The following is a 14,912-nucleotide window of genomic DNA, read 5'->3' as shown; positions in this document are numbered from 1 at the left end:
CCTGTTTCTAAGGACACATCTTCCTCTAGTACGAGACGGGGAGGTTGTCTAGGATGTAGTCTACTTCAGCCCTGTTTCTAAGGACACATCTTCCTCTAGTACGAGACGGGGAGGTTGTCTAGGATGTAGTCTACTTCAGCCCCGTTTCTAAGGCCACATCTTCCTCTAGTACGAGACAGGGAGGTTGTCTAGGACGTAGTCTACTTCAGCCCTGTTTCTAAGGACACATCTTCCTCTAGTACGAGACAGGGAGGTTGAATAGGATGTAGTCTACTTCAGCCTGGTTTCTAAGGCCACATCTTCCTCTAGTACGAGACGGGGAGGTTGTCTAGGATGTAGTCTACTTCAGCCTGGTTTCTAAGGCCACATCTTCCTCTAGTACGAGACGGGGAGGTTGTCTAGGATGTAGTCTACTTCAGCCTGGTTTCTAAGGCCACATCTTCCTCTAGTACGAGACGGGGAGGTTGTCTAGGATGTAGTCTACTTCAGCCTGGTTTCTAAGGCCACATCTTCCTCTAGTACGAGACAGGGAGGTTGTCCAGGATGTAGTCTACTTCAGCCCTGTTTCTAAGGCCACATCTTCCTCTAGTACGAGACGGGGAGGTTGTCTAGGATGTAGTCTACTTCAGCCTGGTTTCTAAGGCCACATCTTCCTCTAGTACGAGACGGGGAGGTTGTCTAGGATGTAGTCTACTTCAGCCCTGTTTCTAAGGCCACATCTTCCTCTAGTACGAGACAGGGAGGTTGTCTAGGATGTAGTCTACTTCAGCCCTGTTTCTAAGGCCACATCTTCCTCTAGAATGAGACGGGGAGGTTGTCTAGGATGTAGTCTTCTTCAGCCCTGTTTCTAAGGCCACATCTTCCTCTAGTACGAGACGGGGAGGTTGTCTAGGACGTAGTCTACTTCAGCCCTGTTTCTAAGGCCACATCTTCCTCTAGTACGAGACAGGGAGGTTGTCTAGGATGTAGTCTACTTCAGCCCTGTTTCTAAGGCCACATCTTCCTCTAGTACGAGACGGGGAGGTTGTCTAGGATGTAGTCTACTTCAGCCCTGTTTCTAAGGCCACATCTTCCTCTAGTACGAGACGGGGAGGTTGTCTAGGATGTAGTCTACTTCAGCCCTGTTTCTAAGGACACATCTTCCTCTAGTACGAGACGGGGAGGTTGTCTAGGACGTAGTCTACTTCAGCCCTGTTTCTAAGGCCACATCTTCCTCTAGTACGAGACGGGGAGGTTGTCTAGGATGTAGTCTACTTCAGCCCTGTTTCTCAGGCCACATCTTCCTCTAGTACGAGACGGGGAGGTTGTCTAGGATGTAGTCTACTTCAGCCCTGTTTCTAAGGCCACATCTTCCTCTAGAATGAGACGGGGAGGTTGTCTAGGATGTAGTCTACTTCAGCCCTGTTTCTAAGGCCACATCTTCCTCTAGTACGAGACGGGGAGGTTGTCTAGGATGTAGTCTACTTCAGCCCTGTTTCTAAGGCCACATCTTCCTCTAGTACGAGACAGGGAGGTTGTCTAGGATGTAGTCTACTTCAGCCCTGTTTCTCAGGCCACATCTTCCTCTAGATTGCAGCTAGTCGGTTAGGGAGTATATGCACTCACTATATTATTGACTGCACTTATGGAGAGTGTTCAAAAGCATATAATTACTTTAAGGCTTAAGGCCCTGGAGTATAGATAGAGCGATAGATAGATAGAGAGAGGGGGGGAGGGGGATCTGTCTATTCATGAGACAGAGGGAAGGAAAGGAAAGGGGTTTGCGATGCAGATTCAGCCAGGGCCGCTGCTTGCCCCCTCCTCTCTCTCTCTCTCTCTCTCTCTCTTCTTTCTGCCCTCTTTCCCCTCCCCTTTCGACCCTCTCTCTCCTCTCTCTCTCTCCTCTCTTTCCTCTTCCCTCTCTCTCTACCCTCTCTCTCTCTCTCTCTCTACCCTCTCTCCCCTCTCTCTCTCTCCTCTTTTCCCTCTTCCTTCTCTCCCCTCTCTTTCCTCTTCCCTCTCTCTCTCTACCCTCTCTCCCCTCTCTCTCTCTCCCCTCTCTTTCCTCTTCCCTCTCTCTCTCTACCCTCCATCTCCTCTCCCCTTCCAACCCCAGTCTTTTGTGTTTTAGCCGTTACCATGGAAAATAATTGAATAGAATTTCAGCCCCATTGCGGGTAATGTAATAGTTGTACCTCCTTCTGGTTTTACACTATGTCTTTAAAAATACAACACGAGTTGGTTGACACTGAAGCAATTGATACGTGCTTGGTTTTAATATGATACACACGGGTCAGTCATTATTCGTTTTGAATGCGATATATATTTTGTTGTTGTTGTAATATACACAATGAAAAAAACATTTGTATTGCTTGAGGTGGCAGAATAATCTGTTACTTTTCTAGAAATTAGACAAAATGCCTGTTGAGTACACTTGAATTAAGAAAATATAATGATATTATAAACATTTCCATACAACCCAGGCTATATACAACGTCTGGTGTAAAATACACATTTGACTAAAAACCAACTCTAGCCTGGTGATACGTAATCTACCTGCCACATAATAGCAGCTCTATCAAAGTCGCTTCACCTGTTGGACGAGGGGTCAACTCTCAATCAATCTGAAATATGGAGTTGGGAAAAGGTTACGTTTGACAAATGCGCAAGTTGTGGAAATGAAATGCCAGTATTTATGCAGAAAGCCAGCACATGTATTTATGCAGGAAGCCTGCAACATGCCGGGTGCTTTGGTGCTTAAGCCCTCCCAGTCCTTTACCATTCTCCTGAATCCTGCATGTAAAGCAATCCATTAGTGTCAGGAGAGAGAGGAGAGAGAGAGAGAGAGAGAGAGAGGACTGCTGGGGGATGGACATGTCCATTAAGAAGAAACGTTTCAGCCTGTTGCAGGCAGCTCATCTCTCAAATTATTTGCCCGAATTAAATTCAGCCCAAATGTAATGGAATTCATATTTATATATTTTTTTGGTCTCTTTCCATTTGCTCAGTCTGCCTTTTCTGGATGGTTCACAAAATGGCATCCGATTACCACTTCAAAAAGTGGTTGTAAAATGGGACTAACACCTCAGGCTGTTGACTATAGATTAGGCTACCTTTCCTACCTCCTCTTCCCTAGCTAGCTACAACACCTCAGGCTGTTGACTATAGATTACGCTACCTTTCCTACCTCCTCTTCCCTAGCTAGCTACAACACCTCAGGCTGTTGACTACAGATTAGGCTACCTTTCCTACCTCCTCTTCCCTAGCTAGCTACAACACCTCAGGCTGTTGACTATAGATTAGGCTACCTTTCCTACCTCCTCTTCCCTAGCTAGCTACAACACCTCAGGCTGTTGACTGTAGATTAGGCTACCTTTCCTACCTCCTCTTCCCTAGCTAGCTACAACACCTCAGGCTGTTGACTGTAGATTAGGCTACCTTTCCTACCTCCTCTTCCCTAGCTAGCTACAACACCTCAGGCTGTTGACTATAGATTACGCTACCTTTCCTACCTCCTCTTCCCTAGCTAGCTACAACACCTCAGGCTGTTGACTAAAGATTAGGCTACCTTTCCTACCTCCTCTTCCCTAGCTAGCTACAACACCTCAGGCTGTTGACTATAGATTACGCTACCTTTCCTACCTCCTCTTCCCTAGCTAGCTACAACACCTCAGGCTGTTGACTATAGATTAGGCTACCTTTCCTACCTCCTCTTCCCTAGCTAGCTACAACACCTCAGGCTGTTGACTATAGATTAGGCTACCTTTCCTACCTCCTCTTCCCTAGCTAGCTACAACACCTCAGGCTGTTGACTATAGATTATGCTACCTTTCCTACCTCCTCTTCCCTAGCTAGCTACAACACCTCAGGCTGTTGACTATAGATTATGCTACCTTTCCTACCTCCTCTTCCCTAGCTAGCTACAACACCTCAGGCTGTTGACTATAGATTAGGCTACCTTTCCTACCTCCTCTTCCCTAGCTAGCTACAACACCTCAGGCCGTTGACGATAAATTAGTCTACCTTTCCTACCTCCTCTTCCCTAGCTAGCTACAACACCTCAGGCTGTTGACTATAGATTAGGCTACCTTTCCTACCTCCTCTTCCCTAGCTAGCTACAACACCTCAGGGTGTTGACTATAGATTACGCTACCTTTCCTACCTCCTCTTCCCTAGCTAGCTACAACACCTCAGGCTGTTGACTATAGATTACGCTACCTTTCCTACCTCCTCGTCCCTAGCTAGCTACAACACCTCAGTCTGTTGACTATAGATTACGCTACCTTTCCTACCTCCTCTTCCCAAGCTAGCTACAACACCCCAGGCCGTTGACTATAGATTAGGTTACCTTTCCTACCTCCTCTTCCCTAGCTAGCTACAACACCTCAGGCTGTTGACTATAGATTAGTCTACCATAGAAGTTCATAATGTTATTTTCTTATATACTGGGTTGGTTTAACAAAGTCCTTGGTTGTTTTTCTATTTTACAGTATTTTTATGTCATTGTCTTTCTTCATGACAGGAGAACATAAACCAGACCTGTCCTTCATGGGGTTATTTCATAATGAAACCTCTGCTTTTGAAACAAACCATTTTACATACGGGTAACACTCAACGTAGGGCCATATAGTGTATGGAGCCTTACCATTGAATCTTTCTGTTGGTTTTATACACCACCGTGTTCTCCTAAGCTACAGTCAATGGGCTGAGGGAACACGTTACAGCTAGCTAAGTGAGTGGAGGTAGGAAAGGTTGCTTCCTACCTACTCACGTGTAACGTTTCTGTATTAAATCAGACACAGCGACTGTCACAAGACTTCTAGCTACGCACATTATCCACAGCCTCCTCTCCATTGTGCGCATGTCAAATGGCACCCTACTCCCTATATAGTGCACTACATCTGGCCAGAGCCCTATGGGGTGGTAGTGCACCACGTAGGGAAGAGGGTGCCAATTGAGACACAGTTCGTGACTAGGTGTCAGTTTACCACAGCCGACAGTGGGAGAAACAGTCAGACAGTGGGAGAAAGAGGTTGGACGTGTAAGTGATAAGATCAGGACAATGGCAGGCAGGGAGGAGTAGGAAGAAGGTTACACCCTACTCCCTATGTAGTGCACCATGTAGGGAATAGGGTGTCACTAGGGACACATTTGGAGACTCCTGATCTCTGGCTACCAGACTAGGCTGAGCAGAGGGCTGATCCCTGTGTACCAGACCAGGCTGAGCAGAGGGCTGATCCCTGTATACCAGACCAGGCTGAGCAGAGGGCTGATCCCTGTATACCAGACCAGGCTGAGCAGAGGGCTGATCCCTGTGTACCAGACCAGGCTGAGCAGAGGGCTAATCCCTGTGTACCAGACCAGGCTGAGCAGAGGGCTGATCCCTGGTTACTAGACCAGGCTGAGCAGAGAGCTGAGCAGAGGGCTGATCCCTGGATACTAGACCAGGCTGAGCAGAGGGCTAATCCCTGGTTACTAGACCAGGCTGAGCAGAGGGCTGATCCCTGGTTACTAGACCAGGCTGAGCAGAGGGCTGGTCCCTGGTTACTAGACCAGTCTGAGCAGAGGGCTAATCCCTGGTTACTAGACCAGTCTGAGCAGAGGGCTAATCCCTGGTTACTAGACCAGTCTGAGCAGAGGGCTAATCCCTGGTTACTAGACCAGGCTGAGCAGAGGGCTGATCCCTGGTTACTAGACCAGGCTGAGCAGAGGGCTGGTCCCTGGTTACTAGACCAGTCTGAGCAGAGGGCTAATCCCTGGTTACTAGACCAGTCTGAGCAGAGGGCTAATCCCTGGTTACTAGACCAGTCTGAGCAGAGGGCTAATCCCTGGTTACTAGACCAGTGTGAGCAGAGGGCTAATCCCTGGTTACTAGACCAGTCTGAGCAGAGGGCTGATCCCTGGTTACTAGACCAGGCTGAGCAGAGGGCTAATCCCTGGTTACTAGACCAGTCTGAGCAGAGGGCTAATCCCTGGTTACTAGACCAGTCTGAGCAGAGGGCTGATCCCTGGTTACTAGACCAGTCTGAGCAGAGGGCTGATCCCTGGTTACCAGACCAGTCTGAGCAGAGGGCTGATCCCTGGTTACTAGACCAGTCTGAGCAGAGGGCTAATCCCTGGTTACTAGACCAGTCTGAGCAGAGGGCTAATCCCTGGTTACTAGACCAGTCTGAGCAGAGGGCTAATCCCTGGTTACTAGACCAGTGTGAGCAGAGGGCTGATCCCTGGTTACTAGACCAGTCTGAGCAGAGGGCTGATCCCTGGTTACTAGACCAGTCTGAGCAGAGGGCTGATCCCTGGTTACTAGACCAGTCTTAGCAGAGGGCTGATCCCTGGTTACTAGACCAGTCTGAGCAGAGGGCTGATCCCTGGTTACCAGACCAGTCTGAGCAGAGGGCTGATCCCTGGTTACTAGACCAGTCTTAGCAGAGGGCTGATCCCTGGTTACTAGACCAGTCTTAGCAGAGGGCTGATCCCTGGTTACTAGACCAGTCTGAGCAGAGGGCTGATCCCTGGTTACCAGACCAGTCTGAGCAGAGGGCTGATCCCTGGTTACTAGACCAGTCTGAGCAGAGGGATGAGCAGAGGGCTGAGCAGAGGGATGACACAGGGCTGAGCAGAGGGCTGAGTGGGGTCTCTAGGCTTTCTACAGACACATTATTCCAGCGATGGCTTAAAGACCTTGGCTGCTGATGAACCAACACTAATGGAATAAAACCAGCAGAGCCCTCTGCTCAGTCTGAAATTAATTACACTAATGACACCCACCCTCCAGCGTAAGGTTAGCTTGTTTAACACTAAAAGAGCACAAGGTGGCCGAGAGACATCATTTTTTTGAGGTACCGAAGCGTTTTCAGGGTTCAAACCTTTATCCGCGGATCAGATATGTTCAGCAACATTCCTACCTACTACTATCCCTCAGTAGTGTGTGTGTGTGTGTGTGTGTGTGTGTGTGTGTCTGTGTCTGTGTGTGTGTGTGTGTCTGTGTCTGTGTCTGTGTGTGTGTGTGTGTGTGTGTGTGTGTGTGTGTGTGTGTCTGTGTCTGTGTGTGTGTGTGTGTGTGTGTGTGTGTGTGTGTGTGTGTGCGTGTGCGTGTGTGTGTGTGTGTCTGTGTCTGTGTCTGTGTGTGTGTGTGTGTGTGTGTGTGTGTGTGTGTGTGTGTGTGTGTGTGTGTGTGTGTGTGTGTGTGTGTGTATGTGTGTGTGTGTGTGTGTGTGTGTGTGTTATGGATCCCCATTAGCAGCTACTCTTCCTGGGGTCCGGGCAAAATGATGGCAGTTTATACATTTCAAAAACATTACAATACATTCATTACAGATTTCACAACATATTAAGTATGTTCCCTCAGGCCTCTACTCTACTACCACATATCTACAGCACAAAATACATGTGTAAATGTGTGTATAGTGTGTATGTCATTGTGTGTTTGTGTTGCTTCACAGTCCCTGCTGTTCCACAAGGTATATTTTTTAGTTTTTTTAAATCTAATTTTACAGCTGGCATGAGCTACTTGATTTGGAATAGAGTTCCATGTAGTCACGGCTCTATGTAGTACGGTGCACCTCTCATAGTCTGTTCTGGACTTGGGGCCTGTGAATAGACCTCTGGTGCAATGTCGTGTGGGGTATTTATGGGTGTCTGAGCTGTGTGCCAGTAGTTTAGACAGACAGCTCGGTGCATTCAACATGTCAAACCTCTCACAAATACAAGTAGTGATGAAGTCAATCTCTCCTCCGCTTTGAGCCAGGAGAGATTGACATGATGTTATTGATGCTAGCTCTCTGTGTACATCCAAGGGCTCCCCAGCTCTGAGATCATTTCAATTTTCCTAAGTTCCTCTTTGTGGCACCTGACCACAAGACTGAACAGTAGTCCAGGTGCGAGAAAATTAGGGCCTGTAGGACCTGCCTTGTTGATAGTGTTGTTAAGAAGGTAGAAACTAGGGCCTGTAGGACCTGTCTTGTTGATAGTGTTGTTAAGAAGGTAGAAACTAGGGCCTGTAGGACCTGCCTTGTTGATAGTGTTGTTAAGAAGGTAGAAACTAGGGCCTGTAGGACCTGCCTTATTGATAGTGTTGTTAAGAAGGTAGAAACTAGGGCCTGTAGGACCTGCCTTGTTGATAGTGCTGTTAAGAAGGCAGAGTAGCGCTTTATTATGGACAAACTTCTCCCCATCTTAGCTACTGTTGTATCAATATGTTTTGACCATGACAGTTTACAATCCAGGGTTACTCCAAGCAGTTTAGTCTCCTCAACTTGCTCAATTTCCAAATTATTCATTAAAATATTTTAGTTGAGGTTGGGGTTTAGTGAATATTTTTCCAAAATGCAATGCTTTTAGTTTTTGAACTATTTAGGAATAACTCATTCCTTGCCACCCATTCTGAAACTAACTGCAGCTCTTTGTTAAGTGTTGCTTTCATTTCAGTCGCTGTGGTAGCTAATTCAAAGCCAGGGGCATGTCGTTAGTAAAGATGGCAAAATGTAAGGGGCCTAGAGACCTGCCCTGGGGAATTCCTGACTCTACCTGGATTTTGTTGGAGAGGCTTCCATTATAGAACACCCTCTGTGTTTTGTTAGACAGGTAACTTCATCCACAATATAGCAGGGGAAAAAATAATTATATAATTTTTTTTTTTTTTTTTATTATTAGATAAAACCATAATAGCACATACGTTTTTCCAGCAGCAGACTACGGTCAATAATGTCAAAAGCCGCACTGAAGTCTAACAAAACAGCCCGCACAATATTTTTATCATAAATTTCTCTCAGCCGATCATCAGTCATTTGTGTAAGTGCTGTGCTTGTTGAATGTCCTTCCCTATAACCGTGCCAAAAATCTGTTGTCAATTTGTTTACTGTAAAATAGCATTGTATCTGGTCAAACACAATTTTTTCCAAAAATTTACTAAGGGCTGGTAACAGGTTGATTGGTCGGCTATTTGAGCCAGTAAAGGGAGGCTTTACTATTCTTGGGTAGCGGAATGACTTTAGCCTCCAGGCCTGAGGGCACACACTTTCTAGTAGGCTTAGATTGAAGATGTAGCAAATAGGAGTGGCAATATTGTCCGCTATTATCCTCAGTAATTTTCCATCCAAGTTGTCAGACCCCGGGTGGCTTGTTATTGTTGCTAGACAACGATCATTGTTTCACCTCTTCCACACTGACTTTACGGTATTCAGAATTACAATGCTTGTCTTTCATAATTTGGTCAAATATACTTGGATGTGTAGTGTCAGCGTTTGTTGCTGGCATGTCATCCCTAAATTTGCTAATCTTACCAATGAAAAAATCATTAAAGTAGTTTGCAATATCAGTGGGTTTTGTGATGAATGAGTCCTCTGATTCAATGAATGATAGAGCAGAGAGTTTTTGCCCAATATTTAATTGAAGGTGCTCCAAAGCTTTTTACTATCATTCTTTATATAATTTATCTCTGTATAGTTCATTTTTATATTTATTTAGTTTAGTCACGTGATTTCTCAATTTGCAGTACGTTTGCCAATCAGTTGGGTTGCCAGACTTATTAGACTATTTTTGCCTCATCCCTCTCAACCATACAATTTTTCAATTCCATTTTCTTAATGGTTACATGCTTATTTGAAACTGCAATAAGCAATTTCATAAAAGTGTCTGGTTGCTTGTCATTACACACCACGGACCAACAAAATATTCTTTACATCAACAACATAGGAATCACTACAAAACATATTTTATCCTGTTGAGGATGGGGGCGCTGTTGTGACTATTTATGCTAATCGTGTAATTTTTGAAACGGCTTCCCACAAAGTTCTTGATCGTACAATATGCATATTATTATTATTATTGGATAGAAAACAGTCTATAGTTTCTATAGGAGTTGAAATTTTGTCTCTAAGTGGAACAGAGCCCATTCTACAGCAATTTCCCTGACATGGAGTCAGATTTCAGAAATTTTGGCCACTGTTCTGGAGTCAGTTAAAAGGGCACTGTTATTGCTATGACTATACGGACACTGCTTACGTCTTCCCCTGGATGCCTTTACGTGATGACGATTTGAATGGGGTCGATTGCGCGTTCACAGGCACTATAAATTAAAAAACCCTGTAGCTAGCAAGTCTTTTCTTGGTGCGTAACGCGCGTGGAGGACACCGACCCGCTCCTGTTCCAAGCGTTAGTGTTGGGAGTAATCTTTCTCCGGTCATGTTAAGACTCGTTATAGGAGTTAAAAACATCATAAGGTAGTTAATTTAAAGCGTTTTATAGCAATTTATATCCGTTTAGTGCGATTTTGGGACATTTATTTCTGAAACGCTGTAAATTGCTGGGCACGCTTCCAGTTCATCCCGAACGCAGTTGGCATTTCCACATGGCAAGAGGACAGCTTTCCACCAAAAGACGATTGGACCCAAGAAAGGATCCTTTGCCCAAGATACTGATGGAAGAACAGCTCAAAGTAGGACATTTTTATTATGATAAATCGTGTTTCTGTCGAAAAATGTTAGTGGCTTAGGACGCCATGTTTTTTGACGTGGCTTCGCTTGGCGCAAACTGTATTGAAAAGTAAGGATAATTTAAAAAATGTAATTCCGCGATTGTATTAAGAATTAAATTGTCTATCAATCCCTGTCCACCCTATATTTTTTAGTCACGTTTATGAGTATTTATGTATAAGAGTAGATCACTGTCTAAGTGGCGCATGGACATTTTCTGACCAGCTGAGCTACATTTCACATTGTCTAACCATGATTTTGGTGGCTAAATATAAACATTTTCGATCAAACTCTATATGGATTGTGTAATATGATGTTACAGGAGTGTCATCTGAAGAATTCTGAGAAGGTTAGTGAAAAAATTAATATATTTTGGCGATGTTGACTTTTATCGCTCACTTTGGCTAGAATCAATGCTGGGCTGCTATGTGCTATGTGCTATGCTAATATAACGATTTATTGTGTTTTCGCTGTAAGACACTTAGAAAATCTGAAATATTGTCTGTATTCACAGGATCTGTGTCTTTCGATTCGTGTATGCTGTGTATTTTTACGAAATGTTTGATGATTAGTAAGTAGGTAAACACGTTGCTCTAAGTAGTTTTTCTATTCCATTTGTGACGGTGGGTGCAATTGTAACCTATGCCATCTACCTGAAATATGCACTTTTTTCTAACAAAACCTATCCCATACCATAAATATGTTATCAGACTGTCATCTGATGAGTTTTTTTCTTGGTTAGGGGCTATAAATATCTTAGTTTAGCCGAATTGGTGATAGCTACTGGTGTTGGTGGACAAATAAAAGATGGTGGATTATGCTAATGTGTTTTTAGGTAATAGATGTACATCTTTACATATTGTGTCTTCCCTGTAAAACATTTAAAAAATCGGACATGTTGACTGGATTCACAAGATCTGTGTCTTTCATTAGCTGTATTGGACTTTAATGTGTGAAAGTTAAATATTTTAAAAAAATATTTTTTTTGAATTTCGCGGCACTGGTTTTTCAGTGGGGGTGGGGGGGGAGTGCCGCTAGCGGCACACTCATCCTAGACAGGTTATGACCTGTTATATACATAATATTAGGCCCAGCCTTTGGAACTGTGGTTTTCCTAGATATGGCCACTATATTGTGATCAATACATCTGATGGATCTAGATACTGCTTTCAAGCTAATTTCTGCAGCATCAGTAAAGATGTGATCAATACATGTTGATCATTTCATTTCTGTGCTGTTTGTAAATACCCTGGTAGGTTGATTGACAGCTTGAACCAGGTTGAAGGCACTAGTTACAGTTTGAAGTTTTTTCTTGAGTGGGCAGCCTGATGAAAGCCAGTCAATATTTAAATCACCCAGAAAATATACTTCACTATTGATATCACATACGTGTTCAAGCATTTCACACACGTTATCCAGATACTGACTGTTAGCACTTGGTGGTCTATAGCAGCTTCCCACCAGAATGGGCTTTAGGTGAGGCAAATGAACCTGTAGCCATATTACTTCAACAGTATTTAACATGAGATCCTCTCTAAGCTTTACAGGAATGTGGTTTTGAATATGGACCGCAACACCTCCCCCGTTGGCATTTCTGTCTTCTCTGTAAATGTTATAACCACCAATAGAGTTGTATTGCTACCACTGTATCATCAAAGGTATTATCTAAGTGATTTTTCAGAGGTTGTCAGAATTTTAATGTCTTCTGTTATTAGGAAATTATTGATTTTATTAACCTTGTTTCTTAAGCTAAAATATGTTAACGTAGGCAATTTTTAACACTTCACTGCAGTGTGTGATTGTTTTCCTTGATTTAGTGGGAAGCTTAGCAGAGGTAGACATGCTCGGGTTATTTATATTAGTGCAGGGTCATCCTGCACACAGTGGACTTCTTACAAGGGCACACCACCTCAGTGCTAACGGTATTACTCTGGTTCATAGGCATATGATTACTGCATACAATAGCTGTAGGATCAGCAGAGGCATACAGGGCAGTAAGAGGTACACGTATTAGGTTACTTACATTGTGTCTTCCAACGCCCCCTGGGACAATGTACATTTGCTGTAGCATTATGACAACTCGGCGACACAATGGTAGGGATTAACTGAGCTGGGTTTGGGTCATAGATAAGTCATTGTTTCAACGCAGCCTTATAATGCTGTGAAAGGATCCAGGAACCCAAATGATTTGGGTGGATCCCATCCTCCTTATAATACAGGCGCTGTTTCCAGAAGGTATCAGGAATTGTCAATAAATGTTACACCCACAGAGCTGCAACAGTCTTGTAGCCAGTTATGGAGGGCTAACAGTCTGCTGAACTGTTCAATGCCACGATTCAGGGAGGGCAGAGGGACAGATATTATGGGGTGTTTGTTGGTGTCAAGTAGTTACCCAATCAGTTCTTTAAAATCCATCTTCAGCTGTTCAGATATATGCCTCACCATCGTGTGTGTGTGTGTGTGTGTGTGTGTGTGTGTGTGTGTGTGTGTGTGTGTGTGTGTGTGTGTGTGTGTGTGTGTGTGTGTGTGTGTGTGTGTGTGTGTGTGTGTGTGTGTGTGTGTGTGTTTGTGTGTCTGAGTGGGCGTATGCGTAGCCAGGGATGTAGTGGTAAAAAAATAGGAGGGGGAAATCTGCCTCCAACTGGTGCAAAATTTCTGCTTGCTTGAGCTCCACACAATCCCAGAATAATTAACAACACCTATTTAACAGATTGGTTCCTGCCAGGACAGCTACTGTGGTAGAGCAGAGGAGAGAGCAGGCTCAGAGCTCTGACTGGCTGGCTGACTGGCTGGTTCTGCTCTCTGACTGGCTGGCTGGTTCTGCTCTCTGACTGGCTGGCTGTCTGGCTGTCTGGTTCTGCTCTATGACTGTCTGTCTGTCTGTCTGTCTGTCTGTCTGTCTGTCTGTCTGTCTGTCTCTCTGTCTGACTGGTTCTGCTCTCTGACTGGCTGACTGGTTCTGCTCTCTGACTGGCTGGCTGTCTGGCTGTCTGGTTCTGCTCTATGTCTGTCTGTCTGTCTGTCTGTCTGTCTGTCTGTCTGTCTGTCTGACTGGTTCTGCTCTCTGACAGGCTGGCTGGTTCTGCTCTCTGACTGACTGTCTGTCTGGCTGTCTGGTTCTGCTCTATGACTGTCTGGCTGTCTGGCTGTCCGGCTGGCTGGTTCTGCTCTCTTATTGGCTGACTGGTTCTGCTCTCTGACTGGATGGCTGGCTGGTTCTGCTCTCTGGCTGGCTGACTAGTTGTTTCTGCTCTCTGACTGGCTGACTGGCTGGCTGGTTTTGTTCCCTGACTTGCTGACTGGCTGGTTCTGTTGTCTGGCTGGCTGGATGACTGGTGGGATGGCAGGTTGGCTGGCTGGTTGTTTGGCTGGCTGTTTGTTTGGATAGAGAGCTGGCTGTCTAATTTGGCGGATGGATGGCTGACCGGCTGGTTGGCGGGCTGTTTGGGTTGCAGGCTGACTGGCTGGCTGGCTGTGTAACTGGCTCGGTGAGTGGCTGATTGACTGGCTGGCCGAATCGTTGGCTTGGTGAGGGGCTCGCTGGTTTGCTGTTTTCTTAGTTGGCTGCATGGTTGGCTGGGTAGCTTGTTGGCTGACTGGCAGGCTGGTTTGGTAGTTGTTCGGTTGTTTGGCTGGCTGGTGGATGGGCTGGCTGGGCTGGATAACTGACTGACGACTGGCTGGCTGGCTGTTTGGGTGGCTGGCTGTTTGACTGTTTTGCTGGCTTGCTGGCAGGCTCCTGTCTGGGTTAGAGGGATTTCAGCTGGCTCTGAATCCTACAGGATTTGTTTCACCTCATTGTCTCCTAAGCCTAAGTGCAGTCAGTGGCTGAGGCAGACACACACTGTGCCACACAAACTGTCCTGGCCTCCTGTCTGGCCCTGTTACCATGTCTGGCCCTGTTACCCTGCCAGGCAGCTTGTTAGCTGATAGAAATGGATTGAGTCCAATTGGATTTCTGACTGGATGTATATGATGCGTGGTCATATACCCCTTTGGCTATTACTTTGTTTGGTTTTGCCTTGATGCGTACAGTATATGTGTTAGTGTTTGCACGTGTCATTTGTTTATTAGTTGTCCAGTTTTTTGCATATCAAGTCCATCATAGAAAAGCAATGATGGTGGATTTATTTGCAGGTTTTATTCATACTGAGATAAATAGGAAACGGATGGGGATGGTGCTATCTTGGTTAAGTTTGGTATCTTTTCTCCCCTGTACGTAAGGATATATTTCTCTAAAGTTAGTTTGGTATCTTTTCTCCCCTGTCTGTAAGGATAGATATATTTCTCTAAAGTTAGTTTGGTATCTTTTCTCCCCTGTCTGTAAGGATAGATATATTTCTCTAAAGTAGTGTGGTATCTTTTCTCCCCTGTCTGTAAGAATAGATATATTTCTCTAAAGTTAGTTTGGTTTCTTTTCTCCCCTGTCTGTAAGGATAGATATATTTCTCTAAAGTTAGT

Source organism: Salvelinus fontinalis, chromosome 4 (assembly GCF_029448725.1).
Source record: "Salvelinus fontinalis isolate EN_2023a chromosome 4, ASM2944872v1, whole genome shotgun sequence".
Classification (NCBI taxonomy): Eukaryota; Metazoa; Chordata; class Actinopteri; order Salmoniformes; family Salmonidae; genus Salvelinus; species Salvelinus fontinalis.
This window is presented reverse-complemented; position numbering follows the sequence as displayed.